The 18594-nt window shown below is 50.9% G+C and overlaps 1 long non-coding RNA gene across 1 annotated transcript in view; it reads left to right on the forward strand.

Moving 5' to 3' along the window:
- Positions 1-18594, forward strand: part of LOC136305212 (uncharacterized) — a 43183-nt gene that overhangs the window by 22714 nt on the left and 1875 nt on the right. The gene's annotated exons all lie outside the window — the stretch shown is intronic.

The following is an 18594-nucleotide window of genomic DNA, read 5'->3' on the forward strand; positions in this document are numbered from 1 at the left end:
AGCTATACTCACCGACTAAGTTCCTAATGTCAGGTTGTAGGAGACATTGGGCACTCGCAGGACAGTTAGGGTTCGAGCTTTTGGATGCTTGGATCTGGCAGAAGTCCTGTGCAGAACTTATTTTTTTCAGTTCGCAGCCCACTCCGTGGCCAAGAGTTCTGTGCAGGAACGGGGGGTCTTTTCTGTGGAAAGCTAAACTCACCCCTCCAAGTTCATGATGTCAGTTTGCAGGGGGTGTTTGGCAGTCTAAGGGCAGCTAGGGTTTCAGCTTCATGGCAGCTTGGTTGTGGGAGTAAGTACACTGTTCAGAATTCTAAGTGGCAGAAGCCCACTCCGGGACACAGAGCTCTGTGCAGGAGCTGTGGGTCTCTTCTGTGGGAAGCTAAACTCACCCCCTGAAGTTCCTAATGTCAGGTTGCAGGAGACATTGGGCACTCGCAGGACAGTTAGGGTTCCAGCTTCTGGGAGCTTGGCTATGGGAGAAGTGCAGCAGTGTTCAGAATTCTAAGTGGCAGAAGCCCACTTCTGGGCACAGAACTCTGTGCAGGAACAGTGGCTCTCTTCTGTGGGAAGCTATACTCACCCCCTAAGTTCCTAATGGCAGGTTTTAGGAGACATTGGGCACTCCAAGGACAGTTAGCGTTCCAACTTCTTACAGCTTGGTTCTGGGAGTAATGTGCACTGTTCAGAATTCTAAGTGGCAGAAGCCCACTCCCGGGCACAGAGCTCTGTGCAGGAACTGTGGGTCTTTTCTGTGGGAAACAAAACTCACCCCAGCAGGTTCCTGATGTCAGGCTGTAGGAGACATTTGGCGCTCCAAGGCCAGTAAGGGTTCCAGCTTCTGGATGCTTGGATCTGGCAGAAGTCCTGTGCTGAACTTATTTTTATCAGTTAGCAGCGCACTCCGTGGCCGAGAGTTCTGTGCAGGAACGGTGGGTCTTTTCTGTGGGAAGCTATACTCACCGACTAAGTTCCTAATGTCAGGTTGTAGGAGACATTGGGCACTCCAAGGACAGTTAGGGTTCCAGCTTCTGACAGCTTGCTTCTGGGAGTAATGTGCACTGTTCAGAATTCTAAGTGGCAGAAGCCCACTCCGGGACACAGAGCTCTGTGCAGGAACTGTGGGTCTTTTCTGTGGGAAACTAAACTCACCCCAGCACGTTCCTGATGTCAGGCTGTAGGAGACATTTGGCACTCCAAGGCCAGTAAGGGTTCCAGCTTTTGGATGCTTGGATATGGGAGAAGTCCTGTGCTGAACTTATTTTTATCAGTTAGCAGCCCACTCCGTGGCCGAGAGTTCTGTGCAGGAATGGTGGGTCTTTTCTGTGGAAAGCTAAACTCACCCCTCCAAGTTCCTGATGTCAGTTGGCAGGGGGTGTTTGGCAGTCTAAGGGCAGCTAGGGTTTCAGCTTCATGGCAGCTTGGTTGTGGGAGTAAGTACACTGTTCAGAATTCTAAGTGGCAGAAGCCCACTCCGGGACACAGAGCTCTGTGCAGGAGCCGTGGGTCTCTTCTGTGGGAAGCTAAACTCACCCCCCGAAGTTCCTAATGTCAGGTTGTAGGAGACATTGGGCACTCGCAGGACAGTTAGGGTTCCAGCTTCTGGGAGCTTGGCTATGGGAGAAGTGCAGCAGTGTTCAGAATTCTAAGTGGCAGAAGCCCACTCCCGGGCACAGAGCTCTGTGCAGGAACAGTGGCTCTCTTCTGTGGGAAGCTATACTCACCGACTAAGTTCCTAATGTCAGTTTGTAGGAGACATTGGGCACTCCAAGGACAGTTAGGGTTCCAGCTTCTGACAGCTTGGTTTTGGGAGTAATGTGCAGTGTTCAGAATTCTAAGTGGCAGAAGCCCACTCTGGGGCAGAGGGCTCTGTGCAGGAACTGTGGGTCTTTTCTGTGGGAAAGTAAACTCACCCCAGCAGGTTCCTGATGTCAGGCTGTAGGAGACATTTGGCACTCCAAGGCCAGTAAGGGTTCCAGCTTCTGGGAGATTGGTTATGGGAGAAGCGCAGCAGTGTTCTGAATTGCAAGTGGCAGAAGCCCACTCCCGGGCACAGAGCTCTGTGCAGGAACGGTGGATCTCTTCTGTGGGAAGTTAAAGTCACTCCTCCAAGTTCCTGATGTCGGTTTGCAGGAGGTGTTTGGCAGTCTAAGGGCAGCTAGGGTTTCAGCTTCATGGCAGCTTGGTTGTGGCAGTAAGTACACTGTTCAGAATTCTAAGTGGCAGAAGCCCAGTCCCGGGCACAGAGCTCTGTGCAGGAACAGTGGCTCTCTTCTGTGGGAAGCTATACTCACCGACTAAGTTCCTAATGTCAGGTTGTAGGAGACATTGGGCACTCCAAGGACAGTTAGGGTTCCAGCTTCTGACAGCTTGCTTCTGGGAGTAATGTGCACTGTTCAGAATTCTAAGTGGCAGAAGCCCACTCCGGGACACAGAGCTCTGTGCAGGAACTGTGGGTCTTTTCTGTGGGAAACTAAACTCACCCCAGCAGGTTCCTGATGTCAGGCTGTAGGAGACATTTGGCGCTCCAAGGCCAGTAAGGGTTCCAGCTTCTGGATGCTTGGATCTGGCAGAAGTCCTGTGCTGAACTTATTTTTATCAGTTAGCAGCCCACTCCGTGGCCGAGAGTTCTGTGTAGGAACTGTGGGTCTCTTCTGTGGGAAGCTAAACTCACCCCCTGAAGTTCCTAATGTCAGGTTGTAGGAGACATTGGGCACTCGCAGGACAGTTAGGGTTCCAGCTTCTGGGAGCTTGGCTATGGGAGAAGTGCAGCAGTGTTCAGAATTCTAAGTGGCAGAAGCCCACTTCCGGGCACAGAACTCTGTGCAGGAACAGTGGCTCTCTTCTGTGGGAAGCTATAGTCACCCCCTAAGTTCCTAATGGCAGGTTTTAGGAGACATTGGGCACTCCAAGGACAGTTAGCGTTTCAACTTCTTACAGCTTGGTTCTGGGAGTAATGTGCACTGTTCAGAATTCTAAGTGGCAGAAGCCCACTCATGGGCACAGAGCTCTGTGCAGGAACTGTGGGTCTTTTCTGTGGGAAACAAAACTCACCCCAGCAGGTTCCTGATGTCAGGCTGTAGGAGACATTTGGCACTCCAAGGCCAGTAAGGGTTCCAGCTTCTGGATGCTTGGATCTGGCAGAAGTCCTGTGCAGAACTTATTTTTTTCAGTTTGCAGCCCACTCCGTGGCCGAGAGTTCTGTGCAGGAACTGTGGGTGTTTTCTGTGGAAAGCTAAACTCACCCCTCCAAGTTCCTGATGTCAGTTTGCAGGGGGTGTTTGGCAGTCTAAGGGCAGCTAGGGTTTCAGCTTCATGGCAGCTTGGTTGTGGGAGTGAGTACACTGTTCAGAATTCTAAGTGGCAGAAGCCCAGTCCCGGGCACAGAGCTCTGTGCAGGAACAGTGGCTCTCTTCTGTGGGAAGCTATACTCACCGACTAAGTTCCTAATGTCAGGCTGTAGGAGACATTGGGCACTCCAAGGCCAGTAAGGGTTCCAGTTTCTGGATGCTTGGATCTGGCAGAAGTCCTGTGCTGGACTTATTTTTATCAGTTAGCAGCCCACTCCGTGGCCGAGAGTTCTGTGCAGGAACTGTGGGTCTTTTCTGTGGGAAGCAAAACTCACCCCTCCAAGTTCCTGATGTCAGTTTGCAGGGGGTGTTTGGCAGTCTAAGGGCAGCTAGGGTTTCAGCTTCATGGCAGCTTGGTTCTGGGAGTAAGTACACTGTTCAGAATTCTAAGTGGCAGAAGCCCACTCCCGGGCACAGAGCTCTGTGCAGGAACAGTGGCTCTCTTCTGTGGGAAGCTATACTCACCGACTAAGTTCGTGATGTCAGGCTGTAGGAGACATTTGGCGCTCCAAGGCCAGTTAGGGTTCCAGCTTCTGGATGCTTGGATCTGGCAGAAGTCCTGTGCTGAACTTATTTTTATCAGTTAGCAGCCCACTCCGTGGCCGAGAGTTCTGTGCAGGAACGGTGGGTCTTTTCTGTGGAAAGCTAAACTCACCCCTCCAAGTTCCTGATGTCAGTTTGCAGGGGGTGTTTGGCAGTCTAAGGGCAGCTAGGGTTTCAGCTTCATGGCAGCTTGGTTGTGGGAGTGAGTACACTGTTCAGAATTCTAAGTGGCAGAAGCCCACTCCTGGGTACAGAGCTTTGTGCAGGAACAGTGGCTCTCTTCTGTGGGAAGCTATACTCACCGACTAAGTTCCTAATGTCAGGTTGTAGGAGACATTGGGCACTCGCAGGACAGTTAGGGTTCGAGCTTTTGGATGCTTGGATCTGGCAGAAGTCCTGTGCAGAACTTATTTTTTTCAGTTCGCAGCCCACTCCGTGGCCAAGAGTTCTGTGCAGGAACGGGGGGTCTTTTCTGTGGAAAGCTAAACTCACCCCTCCAAGTTCATGATGTCAGTTTGCAGGGGGTGTTTGGCAGTCTAAGGGCAGCTAGGGTTTCAGCTTCATGGCAGCTTGGTTGTGGGAGTAAGTACACTGTTCAGAATTCTAAGTGGCAGAAGCCCACTCCCGGGCACAGAGCTCTGTGCAGGAACTGTGGGTCTTTTCTGTGGGAAACAAAACTCACCCCAGCAGGTTCCTGATGTCAGGCTGTAGGAGACATTTGGCGCTCCAAGGCCAGTAAGGGTTCCAGCTTCTGGATGCTTGGATCTGGCAGAAGTCCTGTGCTGAACTTATTTTTATCAGTTAGCAGCGCACTCCGTGGCCGAGAGTTCTGTGCAGGAACGGTGGGTCTTTTCTGTGGAAAGCTATACTCACCGACTAAGTTCCTAATGTCAGGTTGTAGGAGACATTGGGCACTCCAAGGACAGTTAGGGTTCCAGCTTCTGACAGCTTGGTTGTGGGAGTAATGTGCACTGTTCAGAATTCTAAGTGGCAGAAGCCCTCTCCGGGGCACAGAGCTCTGTGTAGGAATGGTGGGTCTTTTCTGTGGGAAACTAAACTCACCCCAGCAGGTTCCTGATGTCAGGCTGTAGGAGCCATTTGGCACTCCAAGGCCAGTAAGGGTTCCAGCTTCTGGATGCTTGGATCTGGCAGAAGTCCTGTGCTGAACTTATTTTTATCAGTTAGCAGCGCACTCCGTGGCCGAGAGTTCTGTGCAGGAACGGTGGGTCTTTTCTGTGGAAAGCTAAACTCACCCCTCCAAGTTCCTGATGTCAGTTAGCAGGGGGTGTTTGGCAGTCTAAGGGCAGCTAGGGTTTCAGCTTCATGGCAGCTTGGTTGTGGGAGTAAGTACACTGTTCAGAATTCTAAGTGGCAGAAGCCCACTCCTGGACACAGAGCTCTGTGCAGGAACGGTGGCTCTCTTCTGTGGGAAGCTATACTCACCGACTAAGTTCCTAATGTCAGGTTGTAGGAGACATTGGGCACTCGCAGGACACTTAGCGTTCCAGCTTCTGGGAGCTTGGATATGGGAGAAGTGCAGCAGTGTTCAGAATTGTAAGTGGCAGAAGCCCACTCCCGGGCACAGAGCTCTGTGCAGGAACTGTGGGTCTCTTCTGTGGGAAACTAAACTCCCCCCAGCAGGTTCCTGATGTCAGGCTGTAGGAGACATTTGGCACTCCAAGGCCAGTAAGGGTTCCAGCTTCTGGATGCTTGGATCTGGCAGAAGTCCTGTGCTGAACTTATTTTTATCAGTTAGCAGCCCACTCCGTGGCCGAGAGTTCTGTGCAGGAACTGTGGGTCTTTTCTGTGGGAAGCAAAACTCACCCCTCCAAGTTCATGATTTCAGTTTGCAGGGGGTGTTTGGCAGTCTAAGGGCAGCTAGGGTTTCAGCTTCATGGCAGCTTGGTTGTGGGAGTAAGTACACTGTTCAGAATTCTAAGTGGCAGAAGCCCACTCCCGGGCACAGAGCTCTGTGCAGGAGCTGTGGGTCTCTTCTGTGGGAAGCTAAACTCACCCCCCGAAGTTCCTAATGTCAGGCTGTAGGAGACATTTGGCGCTCCAAGGCCAGTTAGGGTTCCAGCTTCTGGATGCTTGGGTCTGGCAGAAGTCCTGTGCTGAACATATTTTTATCAGGTAGCAGCCCACTCCGTGGCCGAGAGTTCTGTGAAGGAACGGTGGGTCTTTTCTGTGGGAAGCTATACTCACCGACTAAGTTCCTAATGTCAGGTTGTAGGAGACATTGGGCACTCCAAGGACAGTTAGGGTTCCAGCTTCTGACAGCTTCGTTGTGGGAGTAATGTGCACTGTTCAGAATTCTAAGTCGCAGAAGCCCACTCCGGGACACCGAGATCTGTGCAGGAACTGTGGGTCTTTTCTGTGGGAAACTAAACTCACCCCTCCAAGTTCCTGATGTCAGTTTGCAGGGGGTGTTTGGCAGTCTAAGGGCAGCTAGGGTTTCAGCTTCATGGCAGCTTGGTTGTGGGAGTGAGTACACTGTTCAGAATTCTAAGTGGCAGAAGCCCACTCCGGGACACAGAGCTCTGTGCAGGAACTGTGGGTCTCTTCTGTGGGAAGCTAAACTCACCCCCTGAAGTTCCTAATGTCAGGTTGTAGGAGACATTGGGCACTCGCAGGACAGCAAGGGTTCCAGCTTCTGGGAGCTTGGCTATGGGAGAAGTGCAGCAGTGTTCAGAATTCTAAGTGGCAGAAGCCCACTTCCGGGCACAGAACTCTGTGCAGGAACAGTGGCTCTCTTCTGTGGGAAGCTATACTCACCCCCTAAGTTCCTAATGGCAGGTTTTAGGAGACATTGGGCACTCCAAGGACAGTTAGCGTTCCAACTTCTTACAGCTTAGTTCTGGGAGTAATGTGCACTGTTCAGAATTCTAAGTGGCAGAAGCCCACTCCCGGGCACAGAGCTCTGTGCAGGAACTGTGGGTCTTTTCTGTGGGAAACAAAACTCACCCCAGCAGGTTCTTGATGTCAGGCTGTAGGAGACATTTGGCACTCCAAGGCCAGTAAGGGTTCCAGCTTCTGGATGCTTGGATCTGGCAGAAGTCCTGTGCTGAACTTATTTTTATCAGTTAGCAGCGCACTCCGTGGCCGAGAGTTCTGTGCAGGAACGGTGGGTCTTTTCTGTGGAAAGCTATACTCACCGACTAAGTTCCTAAGGTCAGGTTGTAGGAGACATTGGGCACTACAAGGACAGTTAGGGTTCCAGCTTCTGACAGCTTGCTTCTGGGAGTAATGTGCACTGTTCAGAATTCTAAGTGGCAGAAGCCCACTCCGGGACACAGAGCTCTGTGCAGGAACTGTGGGTCTTTTCTGTGGGAAACTAAACTCACCCCAGCACGTTCCTGATGTCAGGCTGTAGGAGACATTTGGCACTCCAAGGCCAGTAAGGGTTCCAGCTTTTGGATGCTTGGATCTGGGAGAAGTCCTGTGCTGAACTTATTTTTATCAGTTAGCAGCCCACTCCGTGGCCGAGAGTTCTGTGCAGGAACGGTGGGTCTTTTCTGTGGAAAGCTAAACTCACCCCTCCAAGTTCCTGATGTCAGTTGGCAGGGGGTGTTTGGCAGTCTAAGGGCAGCTGGGGTTTCAGCTTCATGGCAGCTTGGTTGTGGGAGTAAGTACACTGTTCAGAATTCTAAGTGGCAGAAGCCCACTCCCGGGCACAGAGCTCTGTGCAGGAGCTGTGGGTCTCTTCTGTGGGAAGCTAAACTCACCCCCCGAAGTTCCTAATGTCAGGTTGTAGGAGACATTGGGCACTCGCAGGACAGTTAGGGTTCCAGCTTCTGGGAGCTTGGCTATGGGAGAAGTGCAGCAGTGTTCAGAATTCTAAGTGGCAGAAGCCCACTCCCGGGCACAGAGCTCTGTGCAGGAACAGTGGCTCTCTTCTGTGGGAAGCTATACTCACCGACTAAGTTCCTAATGTCAGTTTGTAGGAGACATTGGGCACTCCAAGGACAGTTAGGGTTCCAGCTTCTGACAGCTTGGTTTTGGGAGTAATGTGCAGTGTTCAGAATTCTAAGTGGCAGAAGCCCACTCTGGGGCAGAGGGCTCTGTGCAGGAACTGTGGGTCTTTTCTGTGGGAAAGTAAACTCACCCCAGCAGGTTCCTGATGTCAGGCTGTAGGAGACATTTGGCACTCCAAGGCCAGTAAGGGTTCCAGCTTCTGGGAGATTGGTTATGGGAGAAGCGCAGCAGTGTTCTGAATTGCAAGTGGCAGAAGCCCACTCCCGGGCACAGAGCTCTGTGCAGGAACGGTGGATCTCTTCTGTGGGAAGTTAAAGTCACTCCTCCAAGTTCCTGATGTCGGTTTGCAGGAGGTGTTTGGCAGTCTAAGGGCAGCTAGGGTTTCAGCTTCATGGCAGCTTGGTTGTGGCAGTAAGTACACTGTTCAGAATTCTAAGTGGCAGAAGCCCAGTCCCGGGCACAGAGTTCTGTGCAGGAACAGTGGCTCTCTTCTGTGGGAAGCTATACTCACCGACTAAGTTCCTAATGTCAGGTTGTAGGAGACATTGGGCACTCCAAGGGCAGTTAGGGTTCCAGCTTCTGACAGCTTGCTTCTGGGAGTAATGTGCACTGTTCAGAATTCTAAGTGGCAGAAGCCCACTCCGGGACACAGAGCTCTGTGCAGGAACTGTGGGTCTTTTCTGTGGGAAACTAAACTCACCCCAGCAGGTTCCTGATGTCAGGCTGTAGGAGACATTTGGCGCTCCAAGGCCAGTAAGGGTTCCAGCTTCTGGATGCTTGGATCTGGCAGAAGTCCTGTGCTGAACTTATTTTTATCAGTTAGCAGCCCACTCCGTGGCCGAGAGTTCTGTGCAGGAACTGTGGGTCTCTTCTGTGGGAAGCTAAACTCACCCCCTGAAGTTCCTAATGTCAGGTTGTAGGAGACACTGGGCACTCGCAGGACAGTTAGGGTTCCAGCTTCTGGGAGCTTGGCTATGGGAGAAGTGCAGCAGTGTTCAGAATTCTAAGTGGCAGAAGCCCACTTCCGGGCACAGAACTCTGTGCAGGAACAGTGGCTCTCTTCTGTGGGAAGCTATAGTCACCCCCTGAAGTTCCTAATGTCAGGTTGTAGGAGACATTGGGCACTCGCAGGACACTTAGCGTTCCAGCTTCTGGGAGCTTGGATATGGGAGAAGTGCAGCAGTGTTCAGAATTGTAAGTGGCAGAAGCCCACTCCCGGGCACAGAGCTCTGTGCAGGAACTGTGGGTCTCTTCTGTGGGAAACTAAACTCCCCCCAGCAGGTTCCTGATGTCAGGCTGTAGGAGACATTTGGCACTCCAAGGCCAGTAAGGGTTCCAGCTTCTGGATGCTTGGATCTGGCAGAAGTCCTGTGCTGAACTTATTTTTATCAGTTAGCAGCCCACTCCGTGGCCGAGAGTTCTGTGCAGGAACTGTGGGTCTTTTCTGTGGGAAGCAAAACTCACCCCTCCAAGTTCATGATTTCAGTTTGCAGGGGGTGTTTGGCAGTCTAAGGGCAGCTAGGGTTTCAGCTTCATGGCAGCTTGGTTGTGGGAGTAAGTACACTGTTCAGAATTCTAAGTGGCAGAAGCCCACTCCCGGGCACAGAGCTCTGTGCAGGAGCTGTGGGTCTCTTCTGTGGGAAGCTAAACTCACCCCCCGAAGTTCCTAATGTCAGGCTGTAGGAGACATTTGGCGCTCCAAGGCCAGTTAGGGTTCCAGCTTCTGGATGCTTGGGTCTGGCAGAAGTCCTGTGCTGAACATATTTTTATCAGGTAGCAGCCCACTCCGTGGCCGAGAGTTCTGTGAAGGAACGGTGGGTCTTTTCTGTGGGAAGCTATACTCACCGACTAAGTTCCTAATGTCAGGTTGTAGGAGACATTGGGCACTCCAAGGACAGTTAGGGTTCCAGCTTCTGACAGCTTCGTTGTGGGAGTAATGTGCACTGTTCAGAATTCTAAGTCGCAGAAGCCCACTCCGGGACACCGAGCTCTGTGCAGGAACTGTGGGTCTTTTCTGTGGGAAACTAAACTCACCCCTCCAAGTTCCTGATGTCAGTTTGCAGGGGGTGTTTGGCAGTCTAAGGGCAGCTAGGGTTTCAGCTTCATGGCAGCTTGGTTGTGGGAGTGAGTACACTGTTCAGAATTCTAAGTGGCAGAAGCCCACTCCGGGACACAGAGCTCTGTGCAGGAACTGTGGGTCTCTTCTGTGGGAAGCTAAACTCACCCCCTGAAGTTCCTAATGTCAGGTTGTAGGAGACATTGGGCACTCGCAGGACAGCAAGGGTTCCAGCTTCTGGGAGCTTGGCTATGGGAGAAGTGCAGCAGTGTTCAGAATTCTAAGTGGCAGAAGCCCACTTCCGGGCACAGAACTCTGTGCAGGAACAGTGGCTCTCTTCTGTGGGAAGCTATACTCACCCCCTAAGTTCCTAATGGCAGGTTTTAGGAGACATTGGGCACTCCAAGGACAGTTAGCGTTCCAACTTCTTAAAGCTTGGTTCTGGGAGTAATGTGCACTGTTCAGAATTCTAAGTGGCAGAAGCCCACTCCCGGGCACAGAGCTCTGTGCAGGAACTGTGGGTCTTTTCTGTGGGAAACAAAACCCACCCCAGCAGGTTCCTGATGTCAGGCTGTAGGAGACATTTGGCGCTCCAAGGCCAGTAAGGGTTCCAGCTTCTGGATGCTTGGATCTGGCAGAAGTCCTGTGCTGAACTTATTTTTATCAGTTAGCAGCGCACTCCGTGGCCGAGAGTTCTGTGCAGGAACGGTGGGTCTTTTCTGTGGAAAGCTATACTCACCGACTAAGTTCCTAAGGTCAGGTTGTAGGAGACATTGGGCACTCCAAGGACAGTTAGGGTTCCAGCTTCTGACAGCTTGCTTCTGGGAGTAATGTGCACTGTTCAGAATTCTAAGTGGCAGAAGCCCACTCCGGGACACAGAGCTCTGTGTAGGAATGGTGGGTCTTTTCTGTGGGAAACTAAACTCACCCCAGCAGGTTCCTGATGTCAGGCTGTAGGAGCCATTTGGCACTCCAAGGCCAGTAAGGGTTCCAGCTTCTGGATGCTTGGATCTGGCAGAAGTCCTGTGCTGAACTTATTTTTATCAGTTAGCAGCGCACTCCGTGGCCGAGAGTTCTGTGCAGGAACGGTGGGTCTTTTCTGTGGAAAGCTAAACTCACCCCTCCAAGTTCCTGATGTCAGTTTGCAGGGGGTGTTTGGCAGTCTAAGGGCAGCTAGGGTTTCAGCTTCATGGCAGCTTGGTTGTGGGAGTAAGTACACTGTTCAGAATTCTAAGTGGCAGAAGCCCACTCCCGGGCACAGAGCTCTGTGCAGGAGCTGTGGGTCTCTTCTGTGGGAAGCTAAACTCACCCCCCGAAGTTCCTAATGTCAGGCTGTAGGAGACATTTGGCGCTCCAAGGCCAGTTAGGGTTCCAGCTTCTGGATGCTTGGGTCTGGCAGAAGTCCTGTGCTGAACTTATTTTTATCAGTTAGCAGCGCACTCCGTGGCCGAGAGTTCTGTGAAGGAACGGTGGGTCTTTTCTGTGGGAAGCTATACTCACCGACTAAGTTCCTAATGTCAGGTTGTAGGAGACATTGGGCACTCCAAGGACAGCTAGGGTTCCAGCTTCTGACAGCTTCGTTGTGGGAGTAATGTGCACTGTTCAGAATTCTAAGTCGCAGAAGCCCACTCCGGGACACCGAGCTCTGTGCAGGAACTGTGGGTCTTTTTTGTGGGAAACTAAACTCACCCCAGCAGGTTCCTGATGTCAGGCTGTAGGAGACATTTGGCACTCCAAGGCCAGTAAGGGTTCCAGCTTCTGGATGCTTGGATCTGGCAGAAGTCCTGTGCTGAACTTATTTTTATCAGTTAGCAGCGCACTCCGTGGCCGAGAGTTCTGTGCAGGAACGGTGGGTCTTTTCTGTGGAAAGCTAAACTCAACCCTCCAAGTTCCTGATGTCAGTTTGCAGGGGGTGTTTGGCAGTCTAAGGGCAGCTAGGGTTTCAGCTTCATGGCAGCTTGGTTGTGGGAGTGAGTACACTGTTCAGAATTCTAAGTGGCAGAAGCCCACTCCGGGGCACAGAGCTCTGTGCAGGAACTGTGGGTCTCTTCTGTGGGAAGCTGAACTCACCCCCTGAAGTTCCTAATGTCAGGTTGTAGGAGACATTGGGCACTCGCAGGACAGTTAGGGTTCCAGCTTCTGGGAGCTTGGCTATGGGAGAAGTGCAGCAGTGTTCAGAATTCTAAGTGGCAGAAGCCCACTTCCGGGCACAGAACTCTGTGCAGGAACAGTGGCTCTCTTCTGTGGGAAGCTATACTCACCCCCTAAGTTCCTAATGGCAGGTTTTAGGAGACATTGGGCACTCCAAGGACAGTTAGCGTTCCAACTTCTTACAGCTTAGTTCTGGGAGTAATGTGCACTGTTCAGAATTCTAAGTGGCAGAAGCCCACTCCCGGGCACAGAGCTCTGTGCAGGAACTGTGGGTCTTTTCTGTGGGAAACAAAACTCACCCCAGCAGGTTCTTGATGTCAGGCTGTAGGAGACATTTGGCACTCCAAGGCCAGTAAGGGTTCCAGCTTCTGGATGCTTGGATCTGGCAGAAGTCCTGTGCTGAACTTATTTTTATCAGTTAGCAGCGCACTCCGTGGCCGAGAGTTCTGTGCAGGAACGGTGGGTCTTTTCTGTGGGAAGCTATACTCACCGACTAAGTTCCTAATGTCAGGTTGTAGGAGACATTGGGCACTCCAAGGACAGTTAGGGTTCCAGCTTCTGACAGCTTGCTTCTGGGAGTAATGTGCACTGTTCAGAATTCTAAGTGGCAGAAGCCCACTCCGGGACACAGAGCTCTGTGCAGGAACTGTGGGTCTTTTCTGTGGGAAACTAAACTCACCCCAGCACGTTCCTGATGTCAGGCTGTAGGAGACATTTGGCACTCCAAGGCCAGTAAGGGTTCCAGCTTTTGGATGCTTGGATCTGGGAGAAGTCCTGTGCTGAACTTATTTTTATCAGTTAGCAGCCCACTCCGTGGCCGAGAGTTCTGTGCAGGAACGGTGGGTCTTTTCTGTGGAAAGCTAAACTCACCCCTCCAAGTTCCTGATGTCAGTTGGCAGGGGGTGTTTGGCAGTCTAAGGGCAGCTGGGGTTTCAGCTTCATGGCAGCTTGGTTGTGGGAGTAAGTACACTGTTCAGAATTCTAAGTGGCAGAAGCCCACTCCCGGGCACAGAGCTCTGTGCAGGAGCTGTGGGTCTCTTCTGTGGGAAGCTAAACTCACCCCCCGAAGTTCCTAATGTCAGGTTGTAGGAGACATTGGGCACTCGCAGGACAGTTAGGGTTCCAGCTTCTGGGAGCTTGGCTATGGGAGAAGTGCAGCAGTGTTCAGAATTCTAAGTGGCAGAAGCCCACTCCCGGGCACAGAGCTCTGTGCAGGAACAGTGGCTCTCTTCTGTGGGAAGCTATACTCACCGACTAAGTTCCTAATGTCAGTTTGTAGGAGACATTGGGCACTCCAAGGACAGTTAGGGTTCCAGCTTCTGACAGCTTGGTTTTGGGAGTAATGTGCAGTGTTCAGAATTCTAAGTGGCAGAAGCCCACTCTGGGGCAGAGGGCTCTGTGCAGGAACTGTGGGTCTTTTCTGTGGGAAAGTAAACTCACCCCAGCAGGTTCCTGATGTCAGGCTGTAGGAGACATTTGGCACTCCAAGGCCAGTAAGGGTTCCAGCTTCTGGGAGATTGGTTATGGGAGAAGCGCAGCAGTGTTCTGAATTGCAAGTGGCAGAAGCCCACTCCCGGGCACAGAGCTCTGTGCAGGAACGGTGGATCTCTTCTGTGGGAAGTTAAAGTCACTCCTCCAAGTTCCTGATGTCGGTTTGCAGGAGGTGTTTGGCAGTCTAAGGGCAGCTAGGGTTTCAGCTTCATGGCAGCTTGGTTGTGGCAGTAAGTACACTGTTCAGAATTCTAAGTGGCAGAAGCCCAGTCCCGGGCACAGAGCTCTGTGCAGGAACAGTGGCTCTCTTCTGTGGGAAGCTATACTCACCGACTAAGTTCCTAATGTCAGGTTGTAGGAGACATTGGGCACTCCAAGGGCAGTTAGGGTTCCAGCTTCTGACAGCTTGCTTCTGGGAGTAATGTGCACTGTTCAGAATTCTAAGTGGCAGAAGCCCACTCCGGGACACAGAGCTCTGTGCAGGAACTGTGGGTCTTTTCTGTGGGAAACTAAACTCACCCCAGCAGGTTCCTGATGTCAGGCTGTAGGAGACATTTGGCGCTCCAAGGCCAGTAAGGGTTCCAGCTTCTGGATGCTTGGATCTGGCAGAAGTCCTGTGCTGAACTTATTTTTATCAGTTAGCAGCCCACTCCGTGGCCGAGAGTTCTGTGCAGGAACTGTGGGTCTCTTCTGTGGGAAGCTAAACTCACCCCCTGAAGTTCCTAATGTCAGGTTGTAGGAGACACTGGGCACTCGCAGGACAGTTAGGGTTCCAGCTTCTGGGAGCTTGGCTATGGGAGAAGTGCAGCAGTGTTCAGAATTCTAAGTGGCAGAAGCCCACTTCCGGGCACAGAACTCTGTGCAGGAACAGTGGCTCTCTTCTGTGGGAAGCTATAGTCACCCCCTAAGTTCCTAATGGCAGGTTTTAGGAGACATTGGGCACTCCAAGGACAGTTAGCGTTTCAACTTCTTACAGCTTGGTTCTGGGAGTAATGTGCACTGTTCAGAATTCTAAGTGGCAGAAGCCCACTCATGGGCACAGAGCTCTGTGCAGGAACTGTGGGTGTTTTCTGTGGGAAACAAAACTCACCCCAGCAGGTTCCTGATGTCAGGCTGTAGGAGACATTTGGCACTCCTAGGCCAGTAAGGGTTCCAGCTTCTGGATGCTTGGATCTGGCAGAAGTCCTGTGCTGAACTTATTTTTATCAGTTAGCAGCCCACTCCGTGGCCGAGAGTTCTTTGCAGGAACGGTGCGTCTTTTCTGTGTAAAGCTAAACTCACCCCTCCAAGTTCCTGATGTAAGTTTGCAGGGGGTGTTTGGCAGTCTAAGGGTAGCTAGGGTTTCAGCTTCATGGCAGCTTGGTTGTGGGAGTAAGTACACTGTTCAGAATTCTAAGTGGCAGAAGCCCACTCCGGGGCACAGAGCTCTGTGCAGGAACAGTGGCTCTCTTCTGTGGGAAGCTATACTCACCGACTAAGTTCCTAATGTCAGGTTGTAGGAGACATTGGGCACTCGCAGGACAGTTAGGGTTCCTGCTTTTGGATGCTTGGATCTGGCAGAAGTCCTGTGCAGAACTTATTTTTATCAGTTAGCAGCCCACTCCGTGGCCGAGAGTTCTGTGCAGGAACTGTGGGTGTTTTCTGTGGAAAGCTAAACTTACCCCTCCAAATTCCTGATGTCAGTTTGCAGGGGGTGTTTGGCAGTCTAAGGGCAGCTAGGGTTTCAGCTTCATGGCAGCTTGGTTGTGGGAGTAAGTACACTGTTCAGAATTCTAAGTGGCAGAAGCCCACTCACGGGCACAGAGCTCTGTGCAGGAACAGTGGCTCTCTTCTGTGGGACGCTATACTCACCCCCTAAGTTTCTAATGTCAGGTTGTAGGAGACATTGGACACTCCAAGGACTGTAAGGGTTCCAGCTTCTCTAAGGTTGGATCTGGCAGAAGTTTTGTACTGAACTTATTTTTATCAGTTAGCAGCCCACTCCGTGGCAGAGAGTTCTGTGCAGGAAGAGTGGCTCTCTTCTCTGGGAAGCTAAACTCAGCCCTCCAAGTTCCTGATGTCAGGTTGTAGTAGATATTGGGCACTCCAAGGACAGTTAGAGTTCCAGCCTCTGGGAGCTTGGATTTGGCTGATATCCTGTGTGGATTTATTTTTAGCAGGCAGTAGTCCTCTCTGGGTCAGAGGGCTCTGTGCAGGAAGTGTCGCCCCTTTTCTGTGGGAATCTGGACTCACCCCATCAGGTTCCTGATTTCAATTTATAGGATAGATTTGGCACTCCAAGGACAGTAAGGGTTCCAGCGTCTGGGAGCTTGGATCTGGTAGCAGTCCTGTGCTGAACTTAATTTTATGAGTTAGCAGCCCAGTCTGGGGCAGAGAGTTCTGTACAGGAATGGTGGCTGTTTTCTGTGGGAAGCTAAACTCACCTCTCCACGTTCCTAATGTGAGGTTGTAGGAGACATTGGGCACTCCAAGGACAGTTAGATTTCCAACTTTTGAAAGCTGTGATCTGGCAGGTGTCCTGTGGTGACTTTATGTTTAGCAGGCAGAACCCCAATTTGGCTCCAGAGAGTTCTGTGCAGCAACGGTGGCTCTCTTCTGTGGGAAGCTAAACTCACTCCTCCAAGTCCTTCATTTCAGGTTGTAGGAGACATTTTGTCCTCCAAGGACAGTTAGGGTTCCAGCATCTGGCAGCTTGGGTCTGGCAGATATCCTGTGCTTAACTTATTTTTAGGAGGCAGAAGCCCCCTCCGGGGCAGGGAGTTCTGTGCAGCCGTGGTGGCTCTGTTCGGTGGGAAGCTAAACTGCCCGCACCAGGTTCCTCATATCAGGTGGTAGGAGACATTTGCCACTCGAAGGACAGTTAGGGCTCCAGATTCTGGCAGCTTGGCCATGGGAGAAGTGCAGCAGTGTTCAGAATTGTAAGTGGCAGAAGCTCACTTCTGGGCTCAGAGCTCTGTGCAGGAATGGTGTCCCTTTTTCTGGGGAAACTAAACAAACCCCCTGGTTCAGATTGTTCGTTTTAAGGAGCCATTTGGCAGTCTCAGGGGAGCCAGGCTTCCAGGTACTGACAGCGTGGATCTGGGAGTAAGTGTGTTGTTCAGAATTCTAAGAGGCAGAAGCCCAGTCTGGGGCACAGAGCTCACTGAAGGAAAGGTGGCTCTTTCGTGGGAACCTAAACTCTCCCCATCAGGTTCCTGATGTCAGTTCATAGGATAGATTTGGCACTCCAAGGACAGTAAGGGTTCCAGCTTCTGGCAGTTTGGATCTGGCAGATGTCCTGTGCTGAAGTTAATTTTATCATTTGGCAGCCCACTCCGTGGCAGAGAGTTCTGTGCAGGAACGGTGGTTCTCTTCTGATTGAACAGAAACTCACTCCTAGAAGTTCGTAATGTTCGGTTGTAGGAGAGATTTGGCACTCGAAGGACAGTTAGGGTTCCAGCTTCTGGCACCTTGGCTCTGGGAGAAGTGTAGCTATGTTTAGATTTGTAGATGGCATAAGTCCACTCCTGGGCATAGCGCTCTGTTCAACATCAGTGGCCCTTTTGTGTGGCAAGCTGGACTCACCCTATCACATTCCTGATTTCAGTTTTTAGGAGGTGTTTGGCACTCCACGGCCAGTCTGGCATTCTGCTTCTAGTAGCATGGGTCTTGGTGCAATCCTGATGCATTCAGAATTCTATTTTCTAGAAGTCTAGTTCCATGTAGAAGGCCTTAGACCTGACTGGACGTTCCTTTTGTGGGAAAGTTAAGTCACCCCCTTAGGGTCCTGATGTCTGTTTTTATAGTCCACTGGTAGTATGTACCCTCCCTGAATCCTAGTTTTGGTTTATTGGGTTTGGGTGAAATATTCTTCTATCGGTAATTTTTGCAGGGAGACTTCTCCTCTGACCCTAAAAATCCTGCCTGCCCTAGATTGAAAAAAGTAACTCCCCTAATTTGAAAGCAGTTACATGTCGTTTTTATAAGATGTCCGTCAATCTGCTTGCAACATTGCTACAACCCTCATCTCTCTCCATCTAGATTCAGAAACATTACTCTGCCTGGATTTCATATAGGTGTTCACCAGGTTTCAAAGTATTAAACATGTACGTTTTAAAGTCTCCATTGCAAAATACGGGATGGGTTCCGGAATACCAGAATCACCCAGTTTCAACATGCCAAAACCATTCTATTTCATAATGTTAGAATATTAAGTTATAACATCTCTAAGACAATTTCTAAACATCAAGTTGCAAAGTATCATTTCTTTGATGTCTTCTATGGATGGGATTCCTAATCCCCAAAACTGCCATACTGTCAAAATGGGATCTGTGTGAAATATTTTGCCCTCTGAAAAGTTTTTACCTAATGACCATTCATCTATTTTCATCATACAGCTAGATGTAGTAAAAAACAAGCAAATACTTGTAGTACTTTTCTGCCTAGATGGATCTGAGAACTGGCATTTGCCAAACTAAGGATGCATCAGATCTCTTCCCTGGATCATCCTGGAAAATTTGTTTAGTAGGCAAAGGGAATTTTTATAAATAACATTAATATGTTACTGTAATTTAGGGTGGACCAGCCACCGGCAGCAGGACTCTGGTTTGCTCCGGGCCGGTCAGGATTAGACATAAGTCACCTGGCAACTCCCCTAGCTCCTTAAGGGACACGTAGAAGACCTCAACAGAAACACAATTCAGTAAGGATTTCTAAGTAAATATTTCTGGTAATTGCTTACAGTCTGGGAAAACTTTCCTAAATAATTACAAAATTAGGACATAGGGAATTCTGGGGATAGAACTTCCATCTCGGCCACCGGCCACAAGAAGAACAGTTCTCTTCCACAGAACGGAAGCCTAGCACCCCAGCGTTTCACAGGCAGACGAAGGGTCACGCAGGGGAACGAACAATCTGCGGGACCTTTCTCGACCTCATCCCACAATGCCCCCTGTCTTCAGAGGGTTTCCTGGGCACACCCCTGCGGGGAGGTGCTAGTTCAGAGGGGCCTAGCTGTCTCTGCTTTTTAAGGGCTTGAATTTTAGGGAA

Source organism: Chamaea fasciata, unplaced genomic scaffold, assembly GCF_029207755.1.
Source record: "Chamaea fasciata isolate MVZ Bird 193981 ecotype frontalis unplaced genomic scaffold, bChaFas1.0.hap1 SCAF_317, whole genome shotgun sequence".
NCBI classification, from domain to species: Eukaryota; Metazoa; Chordata; class Aves; order Passeriformes; family Sylviidae; genus Chamaea; species Chamaea fasciata.